We start from the raw sequence: 9,398 nt of genomic DNA on the forward strand, positions 1-9,398 counted from the left end.
AACTGGGTAAAATATACAGTTTGTCAGACTATGATAAAATTTAAAGGATAAAATAAAACTGGGAAGGGAAATAGACAAATCTTGTGGAGTCGATTTTTATGTATTTTATATATATATATTTAAGACAGGTCTTCCCCTTGTCATGATTCTCCCCCATGAGCCTTCCAGTTAGAACCACAAATGTGTGCCACCACCCCTGGCTCTCTTTCAGTCAATCTCACTATGTTGCCTAGGCCACCCCTGTGCTCTTGTCCCTCCCCTCAGCCTCTCTAAGTAGGACATTACAGGTAGACACCACCAAGCTAGCCTTTGGATTGGACTGGGAACTGAACTCATGACTTCAATGTGGCCCCAGCCTATGGAAACAGTGTCTTAGCATCATGCATCATCACAACTGGGCTTGAATTCATTTTTTATAAAATTCTCTATTTATTTTCATTCCTTCCTACATGTATGAACATTTTGTATATAGTTCTACTGTATACATGTTTATATAGAGAGAGCAGAATTGTAACAGTACAAAAATAGTAGGGTCTTAAAAATTAAAAAGTTTGGGGACCAACAGTTGGCGTAATGGCTATGTCGCTGGATGCTCATGTATTCGATCGCCATTCTAGTCCCAGACCCAGTGGCTTAAACTTGTGCGGGTGTTTATGTGTCCATACCCAAGATCCTGAGAGGAGAATGGAGGAGAACGGATTGCGGCATGGTCATCCACCCCTGGGGTGGGGGGGCAATTTCTTGCTTTCTGTCTCTCTATCTTGCTCTGTCTTTCTAGCAAGTGTACGCACCCTATAGCAAAAAATACTCTCCAATAAATAAATAAATAAATAAATAAATAAATAAATAAATAAATAAGTAAGTAAGTTTTACTGGTTAAAGTACTATATGTATGGAGCTAGCTAGTGTCAAAATAATAATGCTCTACAAAGCTATACCCACATGGGAGGTATCTAGGTTCAAATCCCAAGACCTCCTGAGCAAACTTGGTTAGTGTACATGTCCATGATCTGGGCCAGCTAAGGCTGCAGATGGATTGCAGCATGAGATCTCTGTTGAGGGTAGGTAGTGCTTTCTTTCTCTCTACCTACATGTGCCTCTTATAGAAGAAAATACATTTTTAAAACTTTAAAAAGTAATATATGCATAACTTTGTAACTTTTTTTACTTGTAAATATAGTTTTGGCATTTATCAATGCATTTAAAAGTTACCACTTTTACCTGTTATAAGACTTTCCACAATATGGGGAATCATCATTTAAAAAAAGAGTGAGAGAGGGACCAGCAGTTAGCGTAATGGCTATGTCGCTGGACTCCCATGTAGTCGAATGTGGTTCATGTTCCAGATCTGGTGGCTTAAAACTCACGCCGGGCACGTGTGTGTGCGTGCCCAAGATCCCAAAAGGAGAATGGAGGAGAAGGGATTGTGGCATGGCCATTCCCTCCTGGGGGATGATTTCTTGCTTTCTGTCTCTCTGTCTCTGTCTGTCCGGTGAGCACACGAGCCCTATAGCAAAAAAACTCTCAAAGAGAGAGAGAGAGAGAAATCACCCCTTGGGGGGGATGGCCACATTGCAATCCCTTCACTTCCGTTCTTTTCTCTGGATTTTGGGCATGTGCACACATATGCCTGGCATGAGTTTCAAGCCATGGGTAGCAATTTCAATGCAGTTACCCATATGGGAGTCCAGTGTCTTAACCACTACACCACCCATTGATCCTCATCATCTGTTTTCTTTTCCCTCATGAACAGAACTTCAGATAACTTTTATTGTTATTACAAGTAATGTGAAATAAACAACCTTTCATATGTGAATAAGGATTCCACAAATGACTATATACCTAGATACATAACTAAATGTTGATGAAATAAAGTGCAAATGCAGCTTTATGGATTTTGGGAAAGTTCTTTATGAATTAGCTTCCATATATGTGTGTGTCTATCTCTAGACTTCTTTTCTACACAATTTTATGTCATTATATTTAAATGTTTTTCTTTATTCATGATACAGCATGTGTGTCACACGTGATAATGAGAGCGAGAGAGGAAGAAAAGAGAGGAAATGAAGAGAGAAAAACTCTTTTAGGGTTTAGTCACCCCATGATACCCTTCCTCCTGTCCTGTCGCCCATCAGATCTTGGGCACTTGCATACATGCCTAGTATTTTTTTTTTAAACTAATTCAGTTGAGGATCTCCATGAGCAATCCAACTTCTCTTGAGTAGCATATTACCATTATCCATGGAGTCAGCCCTATGTCGTATGTTTTAAAATTTAGTAATTATTGATCCTCTCAGGTAACTCCTTATGCTTCCCAAACATCTTTGTAGTTCTTCATAAACCTTATTTTGCTATGTTTTTTTTTTTTGTAGTTTACTTTTTCCATTTCTCCTATGAGAGAGAGAGAGAGAAATGGAGAGAGATGGACAGAGAAACAGGCATCTCTAACAGAGTTCCCACATTGAGATCCCCATCTCAGTCTACCTGGACAATGGTCACATGCTCACATCTGACATGCCCAGGGAGGTTGTGGGCCATGAACTCATGACCTCTCCCATGTGAGTCTAGTTGTATCACCCCTACACCACCACCTGACCCTGCTATGCTTTTCATGAATATCTAGGTAAAATTAACAATATTTTACCCAAGAGTTTTGCAGATAGCCTTTCCATTAATGAGATGAGCTTCATTGAACTCTTCTATCTTGTTTCTGTATTGCTGTCATAGTTCTACTAGTCTCAGAATGAGTTGCGTCGTTTTACTTCGTTCAAGATTTCTCTGAATTATGCAAATTATTATGTATTCATTCATTAATAGCTTTGTATGACTTGCCTCTAAACTTTCTAGGCCTGATATTTACTTACTTTTTATTTTTTAAATTTTATTTCTTCATTGAGAGATGTAGAAGAAAGAGAGAGATAGGTACACCTGACAGGGTGCTCACACCTGCTCTACCCCTAGCTTCAGCCACCTGGATAATGAGCATGTATGCATGCCGGTCATACTCACGAATTCCTCGGGCTATGAATCTGAGGTCTTTCTATATGGGTTCAGAACTGGAGAGCATTGCTTTATGACTATGCCACTTTCTGGATCTCTGATATTTAAATTGAAGGATTTTTTTTTTTTTTTACTATAAATTTGCAAACATTAGGCCATCTGCTGACCCCTTGAACAAACATTTTAAAAAACTGTTTAACATGAGCTCAGAGAGGCCTCAGGATATGAACCTTGGGCTTTCCTGTGTGTCTTCAACATAGCTGAGAACTGCATTACTCCTGCAGCTGCCTGTTTTTATTATTATTTTTTTTTTTGAGAGGTTTTTGCTATAGGGCGTGTGTGCTCGCCAGACAGACAGAGAGAGACAGAGATAGAAAGCAAGAAATCATCCCCCAGAGGGGATGGCCACGCCGCAATCCCATGTGTGTCACACGTGATAATGAGAGCGAGAGAGGAAGAAAAGAGAGGAAATGAAGAGAGAAAAACTCTTTTAGGGTTTAGTCACCCCATGATACCCTTCCTCCTGTCCTGTCGCCCATCAGATCTTGGGCACTTGCATACATGCCTAGTATTTTTTTTTTAAACTAATTCAGTTGAGGATCTCCATGAGCAATCCAACTTCTCTTGAGTAGCATATTACCATTATCCATGGAGTCAGCCCTATGTCGTATGTTTTAAAATTTAGTAATTATTGATCCTCTCAGGTAACTCCTTATGCTTCCCAAACATCTTTGTAGTTCTTCATAAACCTTATTTTGCTATGTTTTTTTTTTTGTAGTTTACTTTTTCCATTTCTCCTATGAGAGAGAGAGAGAGAAATGGAGAGAGATGGACAGAGAAACAGGCATCTCTAACAGAGTTCCCACATTGAGATCCCCATCTCAGTCTACCTGGACAATGGTCACATGCTCACATCTGACATGCCCAGGGAGGTTGTGGGCCATGAACTCATGACCTCTCCCATGTGAGTCTAGTTGTATCACCCCTACACCACCACCTGACCCTGCTATGCTTTTCATGAATATCTAGGTAAAATTAACAATATTTTACCCAAGAGTTTTGCAGATAGCCTTTCCATTAATGAGATGAGCTTCATTGAACTCTTCTATCTTGTTTCTGTATTGCTGTCATAGTTCTACTAGTCTCAGAATGAGTTGCGTCGTTTTACTTCGTTCAAGATTTCTCTGAATTATGCAAATTATTATGTATTCATTCATTAATAGCTTTGTATGACTTGCCTCTAAACTTTCTAGGCCTGATATTTACTTACTTTTTATTTTTTAAATTTTATTTCTTCATTGAGAGATGTAGAAGAAAGAGAGAGATAGGTACACCTGACAGGGTGCTCACACCTGCTCTACCCCTAGCTTCAGCCACCTGGATAATGAGCATGTATGCATGCCGGTCATACTCACGAATTCCTCGGGCTATGAATCTGAGGTCTTTCTATATGGGTTCAGAACTGGAGAGCATTGCTTTATGACTATGCCACTTTCTGGATCTCTGATATTTAAATTGAAGGATTTTTTTTTTTTTTTTACTATAAATTTGCAAACATTAGGCCATCTGCTGACCCCTTGAACAAACATTTTAAAAAACTGTTTAACATGAGCTCAGAGAGGCCTCAGGATATGAACCTTGGGCTTTCCTGTGTGTCTTCAACATAGCTGAGAACTGCATTACTCCTGCAGCTGCCTGTTTTTATTATTATTTTTTTTTTTTTGAGAGGTTTTTGCTATAGGGCGTGTGTGCTCGCCAGACAGACAGAGAGAGACAGAGATAGAAAGCAAGAAATCATCCCCCAGAGGGGATGGCCACGCCGCAATCCCTTCTCCTCCCATTCTCCTCTCGGGATCTTGGGCACGCACACACACATGCCTGGCATGAGTTTAAGTCACTGGGTCCGGGACTTGAACCACGGTTGACTACGTGTGAGTCCAGCGACATAGCCATTACGCTAACTGCTGCTCCCGCAGCTGCCTGTTTTAATAAGAAGCTTTGGAAATTCCCAGTTTGGCCTAGTTGCATTGGCACAGGCAGTATGCACACTGCAGTGCAATGCTGGAGACCACATGAGAAGGCTCCAGGTGTGCATCGAGGGCTTGCCTGAATATGTCCGTGATCTGACTGGCTGCAGGGTGTGGAGGAGGACCACATGGGAAAGCTCTGTTGAGAGAAACTGTCTTTTTTTCTTTTTCTTTCTCTATTTCTCTGTCTCTTTTATAAAGGAAAGAAATCTACTTTTTATGAAAAAAATTCTTTCCAAGTCCTGTTAAAAATTTGATGCACATGATTTATGTGTTGTAGACTAAGTCTCTGGTTCTTGACTTGCTTTTTTACTTGGCCTTCTTCTAAGCCTCATCTTACCTGCTACAATACACATTTTTAGAAGAAACAATTGTTTTTCAGATTCTAGTTTTAGACAAACACTTGTTTTTCAAATCCTAGTTTTAAGCTAGTTTTAGAAAAGTTGAAGTTCCAGGCCTTTTTCTGACACATTTGTTCACATCATATGAGTCCATTAAAGCTCATACTTTTAAGGTGTGGATTTCTCCTGGTAGATTTTGCTATTTGGAGCTATCTATTCCTTGCTTTGATACTTTATACTTATTTATTTGTCTATTTGCTAATTGACAATTACCACACATACACCTTGGAATGACTAGATAGAACATTTAATGTAAAATCAGTCTCCCATATCTGCATCTTGGTTTCTGTTTTTATTTTTATTTTTGCTATAGGGTGCATGCATTTGCTGGAAAGAGAGAGTGACAGAAAGGGAGAAAGAAAATGAGAAATCACCCCTAGGGGAGATGATCAGTCTGCAATTGTCTCTCCTCCATTTTTCCTCTTAGGATTTTGGGCATATGTGCACACACGCCTGGTGTGTTTCTCAAGCCACCGAGTTCAGGACTCAAACCACAAAGTAGTCCATGTGGGATCCAGTCACTTTACCCTCTGTGCTACCTGCTGTCCTCCTATCTCAGTTTTTAAGAAGTTTCTGAACGTAGCCTAATTTACTTGTATTTTCTCCAGTATTTGACTTCTCACCACTGATGTATTATTACATATAATGTTGCTCCCAGCACATTCTAACCCACTTACCCAGCAACCTTTCCTGCCATGGCTTCCTCATTTGGCAGGTACTGTGTACTCTGGTCATAAAAATTGCTCACTGAGCATGACTATAAACATTTGCATATGCTTGTTTCTCAATTTTAGGGTAATTTCTTTCCTTTGTGTATGACTTATCTTTTACTGTACACTTTTAATGCCTCATGTTCTATAAAACCCTCGCTGATTTAATTATGCTGTGCTCCTTCCTGTGGCCCCTTGCTCATATCTAATTTATAGGACTTAATGTATTTCACTGTAATTTGTGCTTGTGTCTGTTTCCCTCACTTCCTTTTTTTTTTTTTTTTTTGAGGAAAGGGCAGTGTTTTAACATTTTCTGTATAAATTGATATATTCCTCAGGACACATTATAAATAGAGACCACAGGAAAAAATAACAATTTGATGCATTTGCTTTCCAAAACATTATTTATCAAGATCCCTGCTTCCTTTTCATTAGATACCTCTTTATCACTTTCTTAATAAGGGTTTCCATTTGGAGCCCACTTCATTTGGTTTCCAAGTTTATTTCCTATCCAATAGATTCAAGGTTATTTTTGCATGTGGGTTTTTAATCTCCCAACTCAACATTACAAGTCAACCATAGCTGATAGCCTGCTCTAATTTATAGTCTTGAATTCACTCCAAAAATGGGTAATGATTAGCACTCCATCCAGTGAAAGTCAATACCTCTACCCTGAACTTTTGAGAAATTGTCAGTAAAAAAGAGAAATGTACATACTCCAATTGTAAAGGGAGAAAACCAAAGCTTGTCAAAGAGGCATTTGTTTTCTCTTTGAGAGGCAACGGTCAGCCAGAATGTAGGACAAGGTAGATGTTATATTTGCATGTGGGCTATTTTGTTATTTTTACAGTTCCCTGATATGTGATCAAAGAAATGTTTTTGTTTTCAGTATTTTATAAACTCATTTAGATGCAGAGGACTTCCTCCCAAGTCTGACTTGTATTCCTCTGCCCATTTGTGACAATGTGAACTGGATTATTTGTCAATGGTCAGGAAATCTTGGCACACTTTCAGATAATTTTTCGTGTTCTAGCCCAGATAATATGCATTTTTGGCCCATGTAGAAATGACTTTTTCCTATATTCTATTTCCATACAATATGCAGTTACTGGATGAATTCCTTCACACTGGCTTCCCTCTCATGCTGAGAGCCACTTGGTGGGGATGTTGCAAAGAAGACTCACTATAAGTCTGTCATGTATAAAAATCGAGGCCCTTTCCAGGGAGGGGGAATGGAAGAAAATAAAGTACAATAATAACAATGAGAACAAGTCTGGGACATTTGCTTTATGAAAGGCACTGAAAAAGGAACTTTACACACAGGATCATATATTTTCCTCGTTATAACTATTTAAAATAACTGCTATAATTGCTATTTTAACTGTGAAACAAATTAAGCCTCACAGTAGATAAATAATGTTTCCATGGTCACATTGACTCTGAATTCAGGCTGATAACATGAATATGGATCTGTTAGATGCCCAAATCTCTATTTTTTTTAAACATATTTCCTTTCCAAGCTTGAGTTTCTGTCCTTTCTAAGATTTTTTTTTATAGCATGCAGAATGGATTCTAAAACATATATTAAGATTGTGAACAAACATTTCTCTTGTATTTTTAAAAAATTAATGTTATAACCAACAAGTTTACTATTTGTTTTCTTCTTAGATTTTTTTAAAAAAAGAAAACCAAAGTTGTTACGTTCCTCTCTCCTATTCAGCAAACATATGATGAAGTCTAAGAATATGGAGTGATACCTGCAAACAGCAAAATACAATGGGGCTTTGTAGATTACTGAAATACAAAGTTTGCACCAACTCTCCTTATAAAAAAGCATTAAAAGTGTCCCACATTTAGGATGTTAAATGTATCTCCTTTCTACCACATTAGTCATCATGCAAAAGAATAGGTACTATCTGCAATTTCTACTCCAAAATGTGCTCAAAGCATATACATTAACTAATGGTAGGCCCAAAATATCATCATTAAAAAAGGAGAGTACTTTTTAATTTAAATGAAAATTAGTTCAAGAACCATCAACTAGGTAAGATTTATTTGCATCGTTCAGAAAAGTGTCACCATATCATGTAAGTCTACTCTTGACAGTGACTCTATGGATTCATTGTGAACAGCAAATTCAATGACCTGCAGTGATCAAAGTACTCCGATATCTTCATTTTTTTACTGCCTAAAAACATATAAGGAAACTGTTAAGAGCTACTGCATTCAGAATTCTGAAACCAAATTGGCCTCAGATAATTTTTTTCATTACTGTGTTCAAGTTGCAATGAAATGAGCAGATGCATGAGCTTTAGACACGTGTTCCATGGTAACTGCAGCAGAGTCCACCTGAGTGAGTTGCTTTTCCCTTGTCACAGCTTTACATATGTTTCCATTAGACTGAAATCCCAGGGTGCATATAACCTATTACCCATGCCCCAGTTGATTTCTTGAATCATAAAGCTGTATAACATTTGGAGGCCTTAATTAGATGCTCCTGCTTACTGGAAGAATAGAATTAATCTTTAAAATAAGAAGTTAAAAAGAAAGCAGAACACCTACACCAGAATGGACAATCTGGAGACTTTGTTCTTTATTTGTATTAAAATGAAAGGAAGGAAAGAAGAAAAAAGTATGCAAGCAGGTAAGTCAACAAATCAACACATAGTCGTTAACCATTTCTGTCTAGGGTTAACAGTTTTTACATTTTACAATGACTGATTTTACGGTATATTATAAATTTGATTAGTCCTTAGCTTGGTGATTTATTTTGTCTCCTAACTTACTATGGGGAAAGCATTTAAAGAAAATTGTCAAAAGCTGTCAGATTTGGAGCTTCGAAATTCAGTCTGGCACAAGTAATATTAACATTTTCCATGCATTCAAGCATTGGATACAAAACAACAAGACACAAAATTATAAAACCACTAATTTGAAAAATGGTCATTAGTAGGCCAGATGGTGACCCAGAGGTTAAATATGACACCCTGTATGGCTGACTCACATATGAAGGTTCCAGGTTCAAGTCCAGAGACCTCCCTGAGTACACCACGTGCTTGTCTGTGATCTAGGGGTGGCTGAGGCTGGGGTGCACTGTTGTATCAAGACTGTATTGTAAGTGCTGTCTTTCTCTCTCTTTCTCTCTCTCTCTCTCTCAGAAGAAAGAAATGAATAAACCTTTTTAAAAATAATCATTATGTAGAGTATGTATGTATGCAGGTGTGTGTATATGTGTGTTCTTGTCTTTTTATATATATATA

This window comes from Tupaia chinensis, unplaced genomic scaffold (genome assembly GCF_000334495.1).
Source record: "Tupaia chinensis unplaced genomic scaffold, TupChi_1.0 Scaffold000027_1, whole genome shotgun sequence".
NCBI classification, from domain to species: Eukaryota; Metazoa; Chordata; class Mammalia; order Scandentia; family Tupaiidae; genus Tupaia; species Tupaia belangeri.